A 23,355-nucleotide genomic window follows, 5' to 3' on the forward strand; every position below is an offset into this window, starting at 1 on the left:
AATTAAAATACAATTAAACAGTTTATTTATTTTTCAGTCATCAAAAAATTCTTCATACAAAAATGGACATTCACAGTCATCTCTTGACACAGGTGCATTCAGTAAAACTTCAGAATTATACTGTAACCCTTGTTTTAAACATAAAAATGTATTTAAAAAAAATTCATGCAAAACATTCAACATTCAAAACAGCACTCTGAAATAGTGAACTTTAAAGAATACCATTACAACTTTAATGTATTAAAACATCAACAAATGAAAGTTTAAACAGTTATATCATACCATAGCATTTAATACAACTTCATCTTCAATCTTTGAACTTTTGGGGAGAGTTAAAAGGACGAGTTTGGTATTTTACACATAAAGCCCTGTTTTCAGATCGTTTCTGATTAAATAGAACGGTTAAGATTGAAATTTGGACACATGCTTCTGGCCCGAGAATTTTCGGTTTCTGTGGTAGCAAAAAAAAAAACATTTCCGTTGGCCAATACAATCCAATACAAGTCAATGGAGTTACACAAAAACTATGATAAAACCTGTTGGAAAGCATATTTTACAGCAATTTTTGTGTGAGCACATCAGTGAACACCCCTGACCACTCGGTGAGTTTCACGTCTTTGTAAACGAAAGTTTAATGCGTTTTAGGAAGGATTGTTCCAGTGCACATATGCATTCATCTTCGGAACACAAATTAAGATATTTTTGATTAAATCTGAGAGCTGTCTCACTCCTCCATAGGCTTCTAAGACACTATAACTTGCTGGCCCAGAAAATGTATTAAAGACATCGTTAATATAGTCCAAGTGACTACAGTGGCTCAATCTTAAGTTTATAAAGCGACGAGAATACTTTTTGTGTGCAAAAACAAACAAAAATAACGACTTTATTCCACTTTTCATTTCCTTCTCTCTGGGCCTCGGGTCTTTTCACATTTAAGCGCAGTGCGTCTGTGTTGTACGTCACACTTAGGCTCACTATTGGGCGACGCTGGTCATGTGTGTGATACGTGGTGACGAAAAAAGTATTCTCGTCGCTTTATAAACTTAAGATTGAGCCACTGTAGTCACTTGGACTATATTAACGATGTCTTTAATACATTTTCTGGGCCAGCAAGTAATAGTGTCTTAGAAGCCTATGGAGGAGTGATCCAGCTCTCAGATTTAATCAAAAATATCTTAATTTGTGTTCTGAAGATGAGCGAAGGTCTTATGGGGTTGGAACAACATGAGGGTGAGTAATTACTGACAGAATTTTCATTTTTGGGTGAACTAACCCTTTAAGTGTAAAATACCGAACTTGTCCTTTAAGAAGGCTGGATACATCGATTGGATCTTCTCCATCAGCAACATGGACAACCAGTATTTTAATGATGTGCTGAGTGATGTCACTGCAGCTGTCCTCCTGCATACAGTTTAGAAAAAGAAAAAATATAATTATTTTGAGAAACAAAAATATAAAGTGACTTCATTATCATAACAGAATGAACACATACATAATCGAAACCATATGGTCTTTTTTAATATGTTAACCCTTTGATGCGTACGATTAAACCGGTGTGATTATATAGTGCATTTCAGGCATTTAAATACACCTAAGTATAGTTACCACACCCATTGTGTAGGTAACTATAAAGTTTACTCTCTTTTTTTCTCCCACTTCACCGTATTCAGTAAGAAAATTCAAACTTTTCCATACAACAGTCAACGGTAACTTATAACGTTAACTTAACGTAAAGTTAGGCCTACTTCAGCAGGAAAGCGGTTAACGTTCATTTTAAGGCCTAATCATGTTAGCAAGCTACTAGCAGTTACAACGGTATCCAATCAGTTTGAAATTTTTACACGAAAAACAGTTTTATCTATAAAACTACTGAAAACTTTTCCGATTAAATATACGCTAACTAATGTAACTTAGGAAGTGAAATGTAAGGGTTATAACGTTAATGTACTGTGGATAACCCAGACGCGTTACACTAATTTGAGGTCATGTTATAAGATGAGCATTAATGTTTATTGAGTCACGTAAACAAGAATCATCAATCAAAATCCACAAAGACCCATGTTTTATTAAATGTAAAACAGAAAGACAAACTTACCTCAAACACGACAAAAAGCAGCCACGCAGCAGCTCACCAATCCGTCTGACCCAAAGTGGCAGTTAGACTGTCTTGTCCAAACACGCATGTGCGGATTCAAACGCGCTATACTTTTCGATTAAAATTTACTTAAAATTACTATGTTTATGTGAAGTGACTATAAAATGTTTAAATATTACAAGCAAATATATAATAAGATTTACTCTTTCCAACCAGTTAATTTATTACATGAATTAAATGTGTAGATATTTAAAATTTTACTTAGAAAATTCTAGTTCTCATTGAATTTTAATTTTATAAAGTAAATATTATGATGGTTAATTTAATATATATTACTATACCAAAAAGTTCGTTTTTACAATCTGTTTTTTAAATTGTTTTAAGAAGTACATTATACAGCTTTTATTATATTGTTGAGATTGCAGGTTTGATGAACAAAAGCTTCTACAGCAGATCTTCAGTCAGATCAGTACATCATGATTTATGTTAGGATATGCGTACTTGCAGTCTTTATAAAAGAAGGGAAAATAATTAGTGTGAATTTAGTTATTTGGCCACTACAGCCCAACTACCCGATGTGTATGGAGTACACTAGAGAATTAACTGTCTCTGGCGTTGTGAATAGCTAACACACATTTAGCAGCTGTACTATCATCTTCTCCGAGTAAGAAGGATATTTTTTTAGTGTCACTCAGTTCAAAAAATGATGGAATCAAGGTTTCAAATCTGGGCAGAAAAGTTTCTCTTATATTGGTATATTTCGAACAGATGAGCAGAAAGTGTTTCTCATCCTCTATGTGCTGTATCACAGTGTCTACAGATCCTCTCTCTCTGTCCATGTTTGTCTATGTCTTCCTCTCTCTATCTCTTGATCATAGTCACTTAATCTGTATTTGGAGAGCATTTGTCTTTCTTAAAAATGTTTAATAATTAGATAACTGGCCAATTTACCGGTTCTATTGAGGGTCGAATAACATTGGAGTTTATTTCGAAGGTCAAATTGTACTTTTCTCTCTTTCTCAATGGCGGTAATGCCAGAATATATTGTTGGTTTTTAATAAAGACTCAGAGTACATTTTTCAATCAAACGCACAGAACAAAAAAGTGCGTCCTCCTTTACTGCGTGTTCAGACAAACGTATACAGCTCTTCTTCAATGCTAGCTAACAGAATACAAAAATATGCCCAGAGCTCCCCCCAGTGGTCACACCATCAAAACCCAAAAAAGAAATTCACATTAGAGACAGCTTTAACTGAAATACACAGAAGTCAATAATCATTCTAGTAAGAGTGAAGTGTACGTTTTGATAGTTTGTTTTCCAATTTGAAATGAAATAAGCAGAAACGAGAAAACGGCCCCTTTATTCGTTTTTTCAAAAAAACGAAAAAACGAGATTTCGGCTTGATTTTTCGTTTTTTAGTTCACAGGCAAAAAACGAATAAATGACTTCAAAATTCGTTTTCCACATGTGGGCGGCCTGACACGCCCCCTTCCGCCGATTGGTCAAGCAAATCAAGCAAATCAGCAAATCTGAGCATGTGACGTCATCAGTTGTCGCTCAGGTCAGGGTCTGTTCAACAAAATAATAGTCCTTTACTATGGCTACAGATTCTTAAACTGTACAGGGCAGGTCCGGGCTTTCTTCTGTGCAACTTTACGCGTTTCACAGAAATCTTTACATCAGAAATATTAATTATTAGTCTGCCACCAGCCTGTTTTATTTAGCTGTGTGTGGTGAAGCTGCGCTTGACAGCGCCGAGCGGGAGAGGCTCACTGACCAATGTTCAGTCAGCAGTCAGAACTTTTCTTTTAGACGCTCCGTTTTGCCACGGGATGGTGATTGCTAATACTGTAATGCCAATCGGCTGAGGGTGGGTACCGATGATGGTGAAATACATTTTTACTGAAACTGTAATCATATCTGCGACCCGTGCCGTGAGAATGAGACAGATGATTGACAGGACGATAGCGGAGGCAATTAAAGGCGCAAGATAACTTCTGTTAACAAAAACATAAATAAAAAACTGTTTAATATAAGTGACTTTGTCTTTGTTTTATTGTTTTTGTTGTTTTTAGTCAAATAATTGTGAACCACAAACTGAGCCTTCGTTTTAAAGGGCAATTTCCAAATATATTTTATTTATTTGTTATAATATGGGTATTTTATAATACAGCAAAAATAAAAACAAGCACACGTAATATGTATGCCTATAGGCTAAACACCACAGTTTTTTGGTTTTGTTTGTGTGAACTTTTATCCCCAACCATATTTCTTCATGGGCTCCACGCCAGGGGTCACGCTCAGCACCCCTATACTTCCCATGGTAATTAACAGTATGCTGACCCAGTTTATATGTAAAATCTTTGGTATATGTAATCTATATGTAATATCTAAAAACACTTTACAGTGTGATGGAAATAAACTTTTCTTAAAGCGTCTTGTATATCACCACAGATTTATTGACACCCTTCTATCTGTGTTATATACTGTATACTGTAATAGACAATTGTCCTGCAGAATGAGCTGAAAACGTGCTGTCAATTTCCACCAAGAAGAGTTCCAAAATGCTTCGAAAATTTTAATTGATCCTGTTTGAGTTCATGCTTAATAGTTTGGCTTACTGTTCTCTGAATTAACACAAACTAGTTATTAGTAAAAATGGGGGAAACTGGATCAAGTTCCTGTGGATTCAATGAATGTTCTTGATGGCATGCATTGTTTCTCGTTTTTATTGTTTGATTATACAGCCAGGACTGAACTTTCATTTGGGTTCCACCAGTAAGTGATTCTGCCTTTATATGTGTGTATATATATATATATATATATATATATATATATATATATATATATATATATATATATTTTTTTTTTTTTTTTTCTTCATGGTATAATTATGTAATCTGCTTATTGTGAGCCTAAATGAGTAAATTGTCAAGTCAAGTCAAGTGTATTTGTATAGCGCTTTTCACAATACAGATTGTATCAAAGCAGCTTCACAGTATTAAATTAAAATAATACAACAAGGTTTGTTTCTAATGGAATTTATTGATTGATAAAATTAAAATTAAATATCCCCAAAATATCCCCAACTGAGCAAGCCAAAGGCAACAGTGGCAAGGAACCGAAAAACTCCATCAGGTGACCTAATGGAGAAAAAAAACCTTGGGAGAACCCAGGCTCAGTCGGGGGCCAGTTCTCCTCTGGCATTTATGAACTAGAGGCCGGATTTAACTAAGATTAAAAATATTATATGAATGCCTGGCCGAAAAGATGCGTCTTTAATCTAGTTTTAAGCTGGGAGAGCGAGTCTGAGCAACGAACAGTATCAGGAAGACTATTCCAGAGTTTTGGAGCCAAATGTGAAAATGCTCTCCCTCCTTTGGTTGATCTGGATATCCTAGGTATGACCAAAAGCCTTGAATTTATTGATCTTAAAGAGCGCGACGGATTATAGGGTGATAGAAGATCCGTTAAATAGACTGGAGCTAAGCCGTTTAGGGCTTTATAAGTCAGTAGCAATACCTTATAATTAATACGGAACTTTATAGGTAACCAATGCAGTGATGATAAAATCGGTGTTATATGATCATATTTTATTGATCTAGTAAGAACTCTAGCGGCTGCATTTTGGACTAACTGTAGCTTGTTTATTGAGGACGCAGCTAACCGGCTAATAAAGCATTACAGTAATCTAGTCTCGAGGTCATGAATGCATTAACTTACTTTTCTGCATCAGAAACTGAGTGATCTGATGGGGATAAAATTGGTATTTAATCATTATCAGGCTGACTTGCCACCAACTACTGGTGTTTTTTTATATTTTGAAAGTAGTGTTTCATGTTGTCACTTCACATTTAATAGCCTCTTAGAATGAAATTGCTATGCAAATTCACAGTGCCTCCTTTGAGCTGCATTAGACAGTGTGTAATGTAAATCTAAATGCAGGGTCAGATGCTGCTTCTGTGCCACCTATACTGCAAAGCTGGGTGTTTGTTCATACAGAGTTAATCAGACAGCCTAAAGCCTCTTACGTTGTTAATTTAAATTTCAAAAAACAATTTGACATTTGCTCGCAATGTTTTTCTTACAAAAAACCTCATCATTCTGCAGGACAATTGTCTATTACAGTATACAGTATATAACACAGATAGAAGGGTGTCAATAAATCTGTGGTGATATACAAGACGCTTTAAGAAAAGTTTATTTCCATCACACTGTAAAGTGTTTTTAGATATTACATATAGATTACATATACCAAAGATTTTACATATAAACTGGGTCAGCATACTGTTAATTACCATGGGAAGTATAGGGGTGCTGAGCGTGACCCCTGGCGTGGAGCCCATGAAGAAATATGGTTGGGGATAAAAGTTCACACAAACAAAACCAAAAAACTGTGGTGTTTAGCCTATAGGCATACATATTATGTGTGCTTGTTTTTATTTTTGCTGTATTATAAAATACCCATATTATAACAAATAAATAAAATATATTTGGAAATTGCCCTTTAAAACGAAGGCTCAGTTTGTGGTTCACAATTATTTGACTAAAAACAACAAAAACAATAAAACAAAGACAAAGTCACTTATATTAAACAGTTTTTTATTTATGTTTTTGTTAACAGAAGTTATCTTGCGCCTTTAATTGCCTCCGCTATCGTCCTGTCAATCATCTGTCTCATTCTCACGGCACGGGTCGCAGATATGATTACAGTTTCAGTAAAAATGTATTTCACCATCATCGGTACCCACCCTCAGCCGATTGGCATTACAGTATTAGCAATCACCATCCCGTGGCAAAACGGAGCGTCTAAAAGAAAAGTTCTGACTGCTGACTGAACATTGGTCAGTGAGCCTCTCCCGCTCGGCGCTGTCAAGCGCAGCTTCACCACACACAGCTAAATAAAACAGGCTGGTGGCAGACTAATAATTAATATTTCTGATGTAAAGATTTCTGTGAAACGCGTAAAGTTGCACAGAAGAAAGCCCGGACCTGCCCTGTACAGTTTAAGAATCTGTAGCCATAGTAAAGGACTATTATTTTGTTGAACAGACCCTGACCTGAGCGACAACTGATGACGTCACATGCTCAGATTTGCTGATTTGCTTGACCAATCGGCGGAAGGGGGCGTGTCAGGCCGCCCACATGTGGAAAACGAATTTTGAAGTCATTTATTCGTTTTTTGCCTGTGAACTAAAAAAACGAAAAATCAAGCCGAAATCTCGTTTTTTCGTTTTTTTGAAAAAACGAATAAAGGGGCCGTTTTCTCGTTTCTGCTTATTTCATTTCAAATTGGAAAACAAACTATCAAAACGTACACGGACCATATATATTTCATATATGTATACATATATATTTCATAAATGTATACATTTTTTCTGTGACTTTTTTTCTCTGCTGACAGTAGGCTATGTTAAAATAATATTTATATTGACACGAACACAATTTTTGTTTAGCATTTATAATTGTTATAGGCTACTTAATCTCTCTCTTTCCGTTGGAGACATTTGAATGAGAGATTCTGGAAACGAGATCTAAATTTTGCGGACCCGTCAGGTCGGGAATAATGGGTTGATTTTAAGCGGTTGCTGAATAGAACCTTGTGGGAGCGGAACGAAAAAAAAACAGTCCCGCGCAGACCTCCTTAAACCTTAGGTGTGTATGTGTGTGTTCCGAATAAATAATAATAATAAAAAAGGAATAAAGTTCAAAAGTTGGACTGTAAGCGAATGAGGCATGATTGCTATTCACACCTTTATTAAAATGGCTGTAATCTGTTTTTAATTAGTTCGATTTACTATTTAGTAGTTAAATTGAGTAGCCTATTTAATTTGTAGCCTATCCATAGGCCTACTCCGTGTAGCTGGCCCGCCATCTACTGGCTAAAAAAAATATTGGCCCGCGGCCAAAGTTACTTGCCAACTCCTGCCCTAGATGCATGAACTGATAGGCCTATGTGATAAAAAAAAAATTTGCTTTAAAAAAAGCATTATTTTTTTATGTTAGTTGCACACCTGTTCATTGCAATAGTAATAGTAAAACTTATGCCATTTTTATTTGTTATCATAAAGAAAAAGAATATGTAAAAAAAAAACGAATAGCCTATATGCAATTATATTTTTATAGAGAAAGGAGTGACCCAGTCAGGGTGAATCAGGCTGTATAATAGACCTCAGCCTAGAAACACACATGACACAAGGACATTCATGTGACCCTTCACTTGAAGGTTGATCATAAGTAATTAATTCAGATAAGATGTCATTTTCTTGTCCTTTGAAAGTTTCATCACATCACTCGGTAGGAGGGGCTAAATCCTGAATTGATTTCACAGAAAAAACCGTAGAGTGAAGAAAGGATTCCTGGAAATGGGCGGAGCTTCTCGCACTATATGTACAGTTTCCAAGCTCATGTCCCTTCATTCTGACATACAAAGAGTTTCTGTCGTGCGCAGTTGAGGAAATCTCTATCGAGATATAACGGTGGAATAAATCAATCAATGGGAGTTAAAAAAAACTAATTTTGGAAGCGGAGACAAGAGATGTCAAAGGCAAAGTTGTATTGACTACTCATGGAGTTCATATTTGTTAAAACGGTAAGATTTACGCGGAACTAACTTTACTGTTTAGAACGTTTTAACGTTCTTAGTTTTAGTTTAAATCGCGCGATTAAAAATGAATGAATTTTTTGTTTTTATTTTATTTTTCATTGAGAAAATACAACAGTTCCAGTAGGCCTATACAGAAATTGACGCATCATGTTAACGTGTAATCGCAAATATGGTTAATTAACTGCATAATTGTTTGTGAATTTAGGTTTTTTATTTGTGATTTCAATTGTATTTAATTTTACATTGAGAAAAGAAAAGTTCCAGGTTACAGATAGCCTATTTTTAACATGTAGTTTGTCTACAAAGTGTTTGTACAAGAGTGTTTTGAGTTCAAAGTTTGACTGTTGGGGCCCTTTGCAGAAAGTTGCTTTTAACTTCTTTATAAAAGTCTCCTACTTTTTACTGAGATTTTTTTTTGACGCCCGTCTCCACGGTGACGCCTAGTGGTCACTTGCCTTGTTGACAACGAGCCCTTAAAATAATAAATATATTTTGTATATAATATAAAATAAATGATATTATATAATTTATATATATTATTGTATATATTAATATTAATAAAAGAAATCAAGCCACAATTACCCACATTTGTTACATATTTTTATTCAAAAATATCTATCCGTCTCTCTATCTGCCTGTAAATTAATGTCATTATATCTATCCTATATGTCACTGTCGTAGCCTATCAGTCAATAGCCTATGTAAACTTAAATCTAGTCTAAATACTAAACTAACCAAATCGCACAATAAATCTCAATATATCGCAAAAAAATCCGCTATCTCAAAATCTCTCTCCTCTCTCAAAGCCCATTAGTACGGTGTACATTTTAGGACATCCTCAGACCTTAGATATAGGGAGACAAGGCATCATGCCTCAGACTAAAAGGCTTCAGTCATTGGACAAAACGGCATCGCACCTCAGAATGAAAAGCTTCAGGTCTCAGGAAAAACAATGTCAGGTGTCAGGTCTCGTACAATTAGGCATCAGACGAAACAGCCTCAGACATAAAGGCATCGGACGAAACGGACTCAGATGGAGTTTGGAGGTTCGCATTGCCCCGCTCCATGTAACGTCACGTACGCGGTCCTCGAAAGAACACTTTAACTCCACGATAGTTTGCCAACATACAAGCTAGCTAGTTGAAATATGCCATCTAAGTTTTTAAATGTGCAAATAAAACTTACGAAATGCATGTTCTCTTCTGTAAACAACTTAATTAGTGTAACATTTCATTAAAGCACATATACATATATATGTATGTATATATATATATATATATATATATACACACTGCTCAAAAAAATTAAAGGAACACTTTGAAAACACATCAGATCTCAATGGGGAAAAATATCATGCTGGATATCTATACTAATATGGACTGGGTAATGTGTTATGAACGAAAGGATGCCACATCGTTTGATGGAAATGAAAATGATCAACCTAGAGAGGATTGAATTCAAAGACACCCCGGAAATCTAAGTGAAAAAATGATGCAGCAGGCTTGTCAATTTTGCTGAAATTTCATTGCAGCAACTCAAAATGGTTCTCAGTAATTTGTATGGCCCCCACGTGCTTGTATGCATGCCTGACAACGTCGGGACATGCTCCTACTGAGACGACGGATGGTGTCCTGGGGTATTTCCTCCCAGATCTGGACCAGCGCATCACTGAGCTCCTGGACAGTCTGAGGTGCAACCAGGTGATGTCAGACGGACCGAAACACAATGTCCCAGAGATGTTCTATTGGATGTAGGTCAGGTGAGCGTGGTGGCCCTTCAATGGTATTATTCCTTCATCCTCCAGGAACTGCCTGCATGCTCTCGCCACATGAGGCCGGGCATTGTTGTGCACCAGGAGGAACCCAGGACCCACTGCACCAGCATAGGGTCTGACAGTGGATCCAAGGATTTCATCCCGATACCTAATGGCAGTCAGGGTGCCATTGTCTAGCCTGCAGAGGTCTGTGCGTCCCTCCATGGATATGCCTCCCCAGACCCTCACTGACCCACCACCAAACCGGTCATGCTGAACGATGTTACAGGCAGCATAACATTCTCCACGGCTTCTCCAGACCCTTTCCTGTCTGTCACGTGCTCAGGGTGAACCTGCTCTCATTTGTGAAAACCACAGGGCACCAGTGGCGGACCTGCCAATTCTGGTGTTCAATGGGAAATGCCAATCGAGCTCCCTGGTGCTGGGCAGTGAGCACAGGGCCCACTAGAGGACGTCGGGCCCTCAGGCCACCCTCATGAAGTCTGTTTCTGATTGTTTGGTCAGAGACATTCACACCAGTGGCCTGCTGGAGGTCATTTTGTAGGGTTCTGGCAGTGCTCATCATGTTCCTCCTCGCACAAAGGAGCAGATACCGGTCCTGCTGATGGGTTAAGGACCTTCTACGGCCCTGTCCAGCTCTCCTGGAGTAGCTGTCTGTCTTCCTGGAATCTCCTCCATGCTCTTGAGACTGTGCTGGGAGACACAGTAAACCTTCTGGCAATGGCACGTATTGATGAGCTATCCTGAAGGAGCTGGACTGCCTGCGCAACCTCTGTAGGGTCCAGGTATCGCCTCATGCTACCAGTAGTGACACTGACCCTAGCCAAATGCAAAACTGGTGAAAAACAGTCTGAAAAGATGAGTAGGGAAAAAATGTCAGTGGCCTCCACCTGTAAAACCATTCCTGTTTTGGGGGTTGTCTCACTGTTGCCCATCTAGTGCACCTGCTGTTAATTTCATTAACACTAAAGCAGCTGAAACTGATTACCAACCCCCTCTGTTACTTAACTGACCAGATCAATATCCCAGGAGTTTAACTGACTTGATGCTATTCTCTGATTAAAAAGTGTTCCCTTTATTTTTTTGAGCAGTGTATATATATATATATATATATATATATATATATATATATATATATATGTATGTATATATATATATATTCAAGGGTGTGTGTGTGTGTGTGTGAGCTCCCCAGTTCTCTTACATTGCTAAATTTAGTTATGATAGGCCCTACTGCTTTTCTTAACTTATTATATAAAGATCAAGACATACCAAGTCGGAAATGAAGCAGTTTGTAGAGTGGTTTGATGCCAACACACTAAAAACTCCTGGGTTATTTCTTCAACCCATTTTCTGGGTTATTTGTGTTGGGTTAAAATTATGGGTTATTTTTGACCCAGGAGTTTTTAGTGTGTATTGTGAATGGATCGAGTATCATCTCCTCAGTTTTCTTCAGAAAGTCAATTTGAGATCACAGCACTGCACATATTCATAACCTTCCAATCACACGGGTGTTTTCATATAAATATAATGTTCTTTTTTTCTTCTTTTTTCCCATTTTCTTTCCTCTTTCTATGGTGTTATACTGTAGTATTAGTATTGTATTATTTTTTTCATTTTACTATTTGTTTTATGTGATGCAGTGGCTTTTGAGCCCAAGACAAATTTCCCTCTTGGAGAATTTACTTTTGTACCTACCGCAGACGGGTTATTATTAAATTATGAATAATAATAAATGAATAAAATCACTGAAGGATAATTAAAGGATTAAAATGGATTTAATGGGATAAATAAAAACGCACAAGAACGATACAGCGTAGGCCTAGTTTGCATCACGCTCGAAGAATGCAACTTTTTATCAACAGTTCGTTCACTGATAACTTTGTATCATGCTGAATCTAACATGCTTCCCTCAGCATATAGACTTTTCGTGGTGTGAAGATAAACGGTTCAATTCTGTCCAAGATCGTCATGCCCGTTTGAATAAGACATCCAAGCTCGGATTTCAACTTGTTACGTTCCGCATATGGCCCAGTACTTGTAACATACAGTATGTCTCTCAAAGAAACTCATTTCTTTATTAAGTGTGCTTGCTGAAAGCAGCACACTTATTGTTCTTCTTAAGTTTTCTTATTATTATTATTATTATTCCCGGGAGATAAAATTTTGGCCAGCTCCTGCGCCTAGGCCCTTTGAGACAGAGACACCGTTCCAACTTTAAAACGTCCGGTCAGTACCGGTGTAAGTTGCTCGCGAAGATGACATCACGAGTCCATGTCGTTTGTCCGCCATATTGGATTGAACAGAAAGCGAAACAAAATTTCAAACTGGACGTACATGATCCTTGGACCAAGCCTCACAAAAGTTACTAGAAGGATTTTTGATTTTCGGAAGCGCTTGCCCATCACAGCCAAACGAAATCGCCAATTTCGTTTGGTGAAAAAAACAGGAAGTAGTTCTCAGGAACTCTGTCACGTATCGAAACCAAACTTTGTACATGAACTCGGGACTACAATGTGAGGATGCACAAGATTTGAATTTTTTTAATTTTTTTTTATTTCAGGCTAATTGACAAACCCATTTACCTATGTCTATGCAAAAGAGTTTCACCTCACACTTTTAATGTTAATGCATTTAGCCAGTAGGTGGCACTGTTGTATTACATTTCACAGAGCTGCCAAGTCAGTGTATAGACTGCATTCGTTTTTACCAGGTTTGTCTTACAGTAATAAATGCAGGGCCTGAATTTCGTTTTTTAAACTGGGAGGGAATAACTTTTGATGCATCGGTCTAATTTAATCATCTTCATTTATTAATATCTACAGATTTGTATGCATGAATTGTGCATTTCCAGTTCTCAAAACAGCTAATAACCAAAAAAAAAAAAAAAAAAACTTTATACAAAATACATCATCATGATCATGCTCTTCTTCGCTAACCGAACAATTCATTGTCTGTGGCTGTGTTTGTGAGCGTGGGAAATATGCTGCACATAACAATAGAAAACAAGGAGAAACGCGCAGTCACATGCTCAAACAATCAACAACGTCGCTCTAGAGGTGTAAAAACAAGTGGAAAGCGTGAGCGCGCCGCTGTCTCCTTTGCTCTCCCGTGGTGTCTGTCGTTGCTATGCAACCATGAACTGCGCTCTCCATGATGACAAGGAAGTATCAGCAAAAGATGAATAGATTTCTAGCCCTTGCATTAGCTTTACTACTAGATATATTTATGGAGATGAAAAATAATAAGGCGCCCTGTACAGCTATGATCAGCTGTTCGGCCGAGCATTCAATGTTGTTACGCTGCAAGCTGATCAGTTGGTTCGTTGCTGCCGCGCTCTATCACTCGCACACCATAAAGAGCAAATTGTTTTTTAATGTTTCAATTTAGTGATTTAAATGACATAATTTGGAAGCGGATAAATTCTTCACAAACAGCTCATTATGACTCAATGTAAGAATGCTGCACCTACACTCGATAGTGTGAATAAGATCAGCGCAACGCAGACCACTGCATTGACAGCGTGAAACATGATCTGTCTGCGGCCAGGGCTCAGCGGAAGACAGAAAATGCCGGTCCAGCGCTGATTGAGGAATTAGTGAAATAGTAAATTTGTTCCTAATCAAATTAGGGAACACTCAAACACAGAACAGCTGGGTGAGTTTTGTATTGGCTAATTGGATACAGTAAATGAAGACTGTCAACTTCTTTTCAATACTATTTCATCACCCAAAACACTCCCACTCTCTGCTGTATGACCAAATATTTCAAAACCAACAACCAAGCCACATAAACAATGCCATTGGCACTAGTCTACATTGCAGACATGTCTCTTAATGCACATAACTTTTCACCTTTTTGCACAATCTTGAAAAAAGTACTATTGTTGAAATCCTCAGATCAAGCAAACTTCAACGCACCCTTAATCCACTACCTGCTCACGTTAGTGAACCGCACCCGAGCAAGCACACTTCGCAGTTCCTCCGGAAATGCATTCTAGTTATTTCAATTCACTGTCTGTAAGAGGAGATGATTAATGCATGTCTGGAGGTTACTGTTTCCTGCATAGAAACATTTCAGGTAAGTGTTTTTTTTTCTTTTACATTTTGTAATCAATCATTTCCTCATTTCTCAGCTGTTAAACTTGCGCCTTTTCCCATAATTTAAACGATTGAGATGTTTTAAAGATTCTGATTGGCTGTTAATGTTTGTTTTTTTTCACTCATGCAGCTGGAAAAAGTGATTCCAATGATATCGTTCCTCTGTGCCATTATAGTTGTGGTGTGCTCTTATTTTAAGAACGATTTTTAAAACTTTATCTTTATCGTTAACTGGCTTGTTCACACCAAGTCAACTAAATTGACTATGTTAGCGTCCACACCAACGCACAATTACATTATGTCAACTGCTGGTGTGAACGGCCTTTTACACAGTAAATTGACCATGCATTTGCACACAAATGATCACAAAACATGTTCAAGATGTTTAAAAACTACATGGATAGACAGCTAAATGCTTTGATAAAATGCATGGGGTGAAATAGGCTAACAGAAATTTCTTCAAAACACCAACTGTCTAAAAATGTTGCTAAATGATTCACCCACTATAAGCTATATAAATTATGACTGAAAAATATGCATCACATTAAGTTTATTAGTTTTTTAATGTTTAAACTGTAATCCGAATAGATGAAAATTGTTTATGCAATTCACTAATCTTAAATTTAGTGTGGAAATGTTTACTTGTGTTGCTGTAAAAAAAACAATAATGATAATAATAAAGTCACATATCCATAAGAATAGCCTTAGGTCACTGTATTTCAGACCTCTTTCAAGCTCCGTCCCAAAGCCAGGAGAAAGAGGAAAATAATTGAAATATTGGGGAAGTCGAAATACTATTCCGCAGAGTTTCTAAATGTGAGTATGTAACGGACCACTGGACGCACCACAGGATCAGCCCAAATGAAGACAGACACCAGCGAAGCCTTTTCACTTTTGTGTTTACTGCAAGCATAAAATGGGACAGTGTTACATCTGTTCTGGATCAACAATCTGGATCGACAATCTCTCTTCAGAGTGCTTCCCGCAAACTCCCACATATTACAAGATGTACTTTCTTTACAGTATTTTAAATTGTTCAATTTAATAAAATGCATAACACCAAAAGCACATTTTTTATGTAGAATTAATAAGATTTATGAATTCTGAAAATTAATAAAACATTAATGAAACTAAATGAATACAACTCATACCTGCAAGCATAAAATGGGACAGTGTTACATCTGTTCTGGATCAACAATCTGGATCGACAATCTGCAAATATATCATTCAGTTATTTACATTGTCCCATATTTCAAATATGCTGGCGAATTACAAAATCAAAGTAACAATACAGAGTTTCAGTTTCTTCTCCTTAACACACATAACGTGCTTTAAGTCATGAACTACATTACCCATAATGCACCGCCGATTACCGGCGCGCATTTCATTCTGTGCAGCAAAGATTAACCACTCGTGTCATCAAACAGATTTATGTGAAACCCAGATTAACATTAACAAGCGTCCTCATACTTATGAAAATTAACATGGACATTAACTGGTACTTCAGATGTTATACTGCTCATAGAAATTAAATATGACGCAATCGCACGTTTCAAGCAATACATTTTATATACTTGATTAAACATGAAGAACCATCTATTTAACACACAACGGGGTCATTAACAGTATTACCAGCATATTTTGTTTTGATTTCGTCGTAACCTCTATTTAATATGCTCTAAAACCTTGTTTGAGCTGTCTATTACCAGAGACACATACCTCTCTTCAGAGTGCTTCCCGCAAACTGAAGAGTGCAACACGTGAGGAATATATCATTGGTTGAAGAGGGGGTTTATACCAAATCAGTAACACAAGAGAACACAACACATCTTTATCGTCAAACTGATACAGTACAGGGCAGTAGTGCAATTATAATGTTCGATAAGCACAAAAACCAAATGCTGGATAAAACAAATGCTGGATAAAACAATTACAATTTCCATTCTGAGTGAATTTAATATTCCAACCTTCCCCACTTTACTGAGATATGCATCATCTCTCATTATCAAGCTCAATCCCTCTCTGCAACTGATTGAGAAGCAGAAGTTTGATGAATTATACATTTTTCACACTATTACAAGTACATGGCACTAAGTGAGACCTTTAGTGCGTGAGTCATGATGTGTCATTAAGCAGAAGTTGTAGCCAGGCTGGCAAAATACCAAGTCAATAACGTCGACTTATTCTATCAAATCTTCGCTTTTTCCTGTATCTAATTATGTTTCGCGGTAACACTACAAGCTCGATATGAAAATGTGTGAGGAGAAAACACTCGGCAACTGAGGACAAAGACGAAGTAAAGATAGAACAGAAAGAAAGAAAAAGAATTTGTCATTTTGCTCACAGAAGCCACACCTACTGAGTGTCAGCTGTTTTGTGTGCGTGTTTTTAAATCATGAGCAGAGAGGAGATTCTCATAGTTCGTGTTTTCTTTGAGTCAGGACCACTACACTAAAACAGTAAGAGAAAATATTTATTCATGACTAATTCATTAATAAGAAATATATGAATAATTGTAATGTATTAGTATTACGGTAACATATTAACGTGTAGACTACATTTAAAAAATATTTAAGCATTTGTGGATTTTAGATGTTCATTGAGTGTTTTACACTTTTGACACTGATAAAAAAAAAATTTAATCATTAATAATAATATTATATCAAAAAGCTAATGCTTATATTTTTCCATATATCACATAGGCCTATGCAGTTAATTAATATTAATTAATAAACAATAATTACTTGATGTCCTTTAGTTGGTAAATTGTTTTCTTTTTTTGTGTAGGAAGAAATGCTGACTGCTTCTGAGGACTGTATGTCTTTCTGATATTCAGTCTAGTGCTGAACTACACTATGGGTTTTGATTCTGGCTGTGATGATTGGACAATGTCTGGATTAGATGTCTGCTGCAATAGATGCAAGCCAGGTAATAGACACTAACTGACTGCAATGTGATGTGTTATGTAACGTAATATGATATCTGTAATCCTGACATATTCTTGTAAAAACTTGATCTTAATTTTAGGAAGTTTACAATTTCATAATTTACCTTTTTTCAATGACTTATTGGAATATCGAAGATGAAAGAAAGCAGATTACAGTTTATCCTTGAAATTATTCATTAGTGACCAAGTGAAGGAAGTTTCAGATGATTTTGAAAGTACCACATGAAAAGAATGTTAGCACTTTAAAGGGAAATCCATGAATTGTTTTGTCTTTGCATAAAAATTAATAGATCATCCTCAACCTCAAACCAAGGGTTGTCCCAACACATTGCACAACACTATAGTGCCAGAAATATTACTGTGAATGAGGAACTCTGTAAAGCTTCCTTGCTTGCTTGAAATGTAAAGTATCAAACCTTCTACTCAGTGGATCTCAGTCTCTAGCAGTAATTGTCCTCCTTTTTTGGAGATGTCTTTCCAGATAAGCAAATGTTATGTTGTTTTATGATTGCCATGTCACCACTTTTGGCTTTAGTAAATGTCATAACTTTTGTTTGTTTTATGTTTATCAAAATACTAAAACTTATTTAAATGCTGGGTTCTAATGAGATGAAAAAATCTCCCTCAGACTTTTGGACCGCTAGTTTGGTAGAATGATGATGAACCTCAACATTTCAATGAACCAATGTTACTCACACGAAAACCAAACCCCAAAACACTTTAATGTACCTTTTAATTATTACAAATAAACACGATTGTCCAGAACTGATACAAATATCTTTTTTACATTTTTGTTAACGCTTTATAATAAGCTTTCATTTGATACATTAAAATTGACTAACTAACGATGATGAATTCTGCAGCATTTATTAAGTTTAGCTTAGTTCACGCGCGTGATCATAGGTACTAAACATATGCGCGTGAACTCGACAATCGACTACTGTGGACTTCGACCGAAAACAGGATGTAAATACAGGTATGAGCGCTGGCTGAAATAACTTCATTTTTATTCATATCTTTCACATCTACTGCAGTCAGATTCACTGTGTTCACTCTGAAGGAATCACTCACATTGGCTGTGCTCTTGTAATGACACATCAAGGATGTTAAGAGGCTAAAAGCAGGTTTAAAACTTGCCCCATTGAAGTCAACAGGGTGCAAATTTTAAAAAGAGGATAACACGGTGTAGGCAACACCGATTTTTGTCGTTGTTCTCTGTATTGACAGCACTCCAAATTAACAAAAAAATGAGCTCAATGTTAAAATTGACCGGAGTTCTCCTTTAATAATCCAGTAAGGATAATACATGCAACAGCAAAAAAAATATTGCTGTGCTTATGTGAGCTAATGATGTTAAAATAATGGCTTTATTGTAGGCTAAAATGATTATAAAAGGTTTATTATTTTCCACCCTGACAATTTGCCCAGTTCCGTCACCTCATGTGTGTGTGTGTGTGTGTGTATCATAGGCGGAAATCGCGGGGGGGTCGGGGGGGTCAGGACCCCCCCTATCTGAGGGTTGTCCCCTCCTAAAAATATAATTAAAATATGTGTATTGAAAATAATATAATGATATATACTTAAAATAATTGTTTAAGTAGTAAAACAATAAAAATGCAAACGGGGCAAATACAAATTAACGTTTTAAAATTTTGAGTCCCCCCTCCCTTGCCTCAGTGCTTCGGTCCACTGCCCGCTCCCCTTTTACCTCATCACAAACAACTCCAATAAACTCCAGTAAGTCGAGGCTATTTCATTTACTTTAAACCTCGGATGAAGCGAGTATTTTCTCTATATCAGAATTATATTTACAGAGTATTTACAGAATATGCTGCGTCTGCGTCATTTACAAAATCATTGACATAAAATGTTATGATAACCAATGTACTTTTGTCACCGATGTAGTCCGCCTCGCTATGTTGGCGATTATAACCTTGTTTTATACAGTCTGTGCCTTAAAGGTGCATTAAGCAGCTTTCTGAGTTTTTGCAGAACTATGCCACCTCTGGCGGCAAGCGAAACTGCAGCCAGAGATGTGCACGCGTCGCTCATGGACCACACGCACACGCACGCTTGCACGAGCACGAGCTGTTCATAACCAAAGGAGCATCAGCCGCAAATCTTTTGTTTACAATCATGTCTTCAGAGGTAATAAAGTTATAAATCTGCAAGTCATTTTAAATATGTGAAAGGAAAGGCAATTGAGTAAATTGCACACTTATGTGTGAGGGAAAAACGGGGGTAGTAGAAAACTTCGTTTTTTATTTCCATCTATCTCCATGTTGAACAATGTTATGTGTTTACTGTATCCACTTATGATTGTATTATTATGGAAACACGTTCATGAACAATATAAGTTGTTACTTTGTAAAAGCTCAAAGCTACACAGTCGGTCAAAAAAGTACACCCAATTGTCTCAAGGTAATAAACAATTAAATGGCACTATGACGTTACCATAAAAGCCAAACAGGCTAATCCGCTGAAGATTTGCGGGGGTTTAGCCTGTTTTATTGATCTGCTAAGTAGCATATTCCAATAGCAATACATCCTAATTAAGCAGTAATTTGCTCAAAATTTGTGTCTAATTATCTTACTTATATAGCCTATCAGCCTTCCCTATGTTTACTCTCGTCTGATTCCGACGCCTGTCTGAGTCCAATTTGGCCCTTTTGGTTGCACTAGACAAAAGTTTTCTTTTTTTTTTATCTTACGTGGAGTTTGCGTTGGTGTTTGAAATGAACAACAAGCAGGTCTCTTACAATCCATCTTCTACGGAGAATGCCGGCGAATACACAAACCTGCCAGGCAAAGCTATATGAGCATGCCGTGAACGCGCATGACGTCACGCCCAGTCTAAAATTCCGGCCCGAATCCATCATATTTATTTTACTTTACAGGTTTATAGAGACAATCTCAGTGATCAGAGAAGGGCTCATTCAGCCCATCAGGCAATTGTTTAAGCATGTATGGGTTAGAAAACGGGTATTTTTAACATGAAAAGTTGCTTAATGCACCTTTAAACGTTACTTAGATTGTTTAAAACCGTTCCCTCACACACACACCCATAGAGTGTACGCACACACCATGTGTAGTCTTGTAGATTAGACAACTGCGTGTGCGCATTTAGATTTTCACACTTTCATTGTGTGATTTAGTCAGTTTATATCATTTAATATAGTTAATCTAATATAATATCACACAAAGAGTGCAGTTTTTCTCCAGATATTAACATGATAATAAATGTGATTTAATAAATTGATAATTGAAAAGTTTACTTTTAGACACCATATTGCCTGTTTTAACTCTATTTCGCCAACGAAAATAGTTGAAAACTAAGCCAAAGCACTGTATTTGCGTCTCTGAGAAACACTGAGGTATTTCCCTACTGAATTATGAATCAGCTTTTTGAACGAATCAGTTGAATCACAATGACTCACTCATTAACAATGAATTGCTGCCACCTACTGGCGGTTTTAATTTCACATTTATAGTATCTTTTCATGTTCTAAATCATTTTACATATCAATATTCAACGTTTTATGTTTTAAACAAAACATTATTTATGTCTGTGTAAAATCAAAATGCCATTTCAAATGCAACTTTTGTGTTTCCTCTCCATTTTCAAAGATTTTGTTGATATTATTTAATATGATTGGTAACAGCCCTGTTGTGTCTTATTATTATAATTTAATTTTTTGTATGAAATTGACACAAAAGATGATGCATGCATATATTTAGGTTTAAAAATGCATTTATAAAGGTAAAAATGCCAATGAAGGTAAAAATCTATTGAAACTTATTGGAAAAATGATTTCTGTCACTGCTGTGAACTGACCGCCACACAGAATATGAAGAATATCAAAAACTTTAGGAGTCGGCTGTCCTCGGCAGTCCTAAACATGCCAAGTTACCAGCACAATAACACACTCAGCAAAATATTGTTTAATTATCGTTATCGATAAAATTCCTGAATAAATCATCAACCATCATTTTTTTGTCAATTTTGCACACCAATGAAGAATATTTTGGTCAATTTAGTCAGCTTTTTCAATGAACCAAAGAGAAACTTTGAGAAGAAGGATAATGGAACGGTCTAGCTACACTAATAATAGCAGTAAGGCTTTCCTCTGTGTACACATATCCATAGAAAGTACAATTTTGCCTATATTATTGGTGTCCCCTTCAAAAAATTGCTTGTGAGGAATGTTATGTTTATTGTCCCCCCCAACATTTAGATGAAATTTACGCCCCTGGTGTGTATGTGTGTGTAATACAGTCTCACGCTTACAGAAGGCAGCGCCAGCAATGAAAAAAGCAATGACTCATTTTTTATTTTTTTAGGCGCTTTTTTTCAGTGGTAAAAAAATAATAATAAATAAATAAATAAATAATGAGTCATTGCTTTTTTTAGCGTACCATTTTACATTCATATAGCCTACTTGTTGAACATTAACAGAAAGTCAATCGTAACTAAAATATTTACAAACGAAGACTGAGATTACATTCAATTTACATCGCATTCTACACAACATACCAAACAGTGAGTTAAAGACGAAGAAAATTACTTTTCATCCATCTTAATGTCTCCATTAGTGGAGGAATTATTATTATTATTTTTATTTTTTTAAATAGGCATATATTTGTGTAGGCCTATGTAAAATTTCAGCAAAAGCCACACATTATTTATTACATAAGATAGGCTACATCTTTCCTTGATTAACAAACCAAATATTTCCCATGACAGTATCCGTTTTGCAGGTTTTCTTTGTTGCATCCAAATTACAATTGATTTAAGACCACCTTCTTCATAATCTTTAATCATATCACTTTTATGAATATAATGACTCTTCATTTAATAAAATCAAATTTTAACTTGTTTAAAATAAGTGGCGTGTATCTGTATCTGTTCCTCTCCAGTGTCGAGTGTTTGTCCATCAGTGTCCTGCTGTCTGTCTGCTCTCTGGAAGATGATGAGGACTTGTGTTTGTTCCTCTGAGGGTATGATTATTCTTTAAACAACATATTATTCATTTATTAACACACTCGCGGTCAAAACATGAGTTTAGTGTCATTTGTTTCTGAATGAAGATCTGCACTGAAATAATAGAGTGTGTTTAAGTTGATGTTCATCTTTTGTAGAAATGGATCAGTCTCTGGATGTTCCTCTCTCTGTAGAGGAGACCCGAGCAGAACCGGCCCAGAGTTCAGTGCGGCCATGCTCATTCACACACGAGGAAGAGTGTGTGTGAGCGATGATGAGGATGAGCAGCAGGAATATGAACTAGATATTCACATGTTTCTTTTTGTATGAAATATATTTTCTGTGATCACTTATTAAAAGAATGATTACAAAAAGCATGTTTCATTCCTTTTCATAGTTTCTTATTCCATAGCTTTTTTCCACACAATGGAAGTCAATGGTGCCCTACAACTGTCTGGTTACCAACATTTTTCAAAATATCTTTTTTTGTGTCCAACAGAACAAAGAAATGTATACAGGTTTGGACATACGTGTAGGAGCCATTATGTCCCCCCCACATTTCAAAATCTAAGTTTTATCCCCCCCACTATTTCCCAATGTAAGATTTTGTTTTGCATTGCCTGCCTATCTCTGCCGATTTCGGAGTCTCCAAATGAATCCATTCTGCAACTTTTAAATACTTAATTACATTTTTAAAAACGAAATTAAGTGCAGGGTCCGAATGTTGGTCGTTTTGTCGCTATGGTTACACACACACACACACACACACAGTTGGCGGTGCGCTCAAAGTCATCTGTCAGTTGTGCAGTAACCCAAAATCTTCTGAATGAAGTTAAAACCCATCATGTCA

General features: G+C 36.4%; 1 protein-coding gene and 1 long non-coding RNA gene across 2 annotated transcripts in view; one reads left to right on the top strand and one right to left on the bottom strand.

The window, feature by feature from the left end:
• The window catches only part of LOC311072984 (uncharacterized protein), a 1,552,487-nt gene that overhangs the window by 323,709 nt on the left and 1,205,423 nt on the right, over nt 1-23,355 (bottom strand). The window lies entirely within an intron of this gene.
• LOC311073005 lies at nt 8,537-22,865 on the top strand. Its single transcript, XR_014604093.1, has 5 exons — nt 8,537-8,688; nt 14,377-14,557; nt 17,365-17,505; nt 22,442-22,522; nt 22,664-22,865. It is a non-coding gene; the product is annotated as an uncharacterized lncRNA (long non-coding RNA).

The sequence above is a fragment of the Abramis brama genome (genome assembly GCF_963993115.1).
Source record: "Abramis brama genome assembly, chromosome: 22".
Lineage (NCBI taxonomy): Eukaryota > Metazoa > Chordata > Actinopteri > Cypriniformes > Leuciscidae > Abramis > Abramis brama.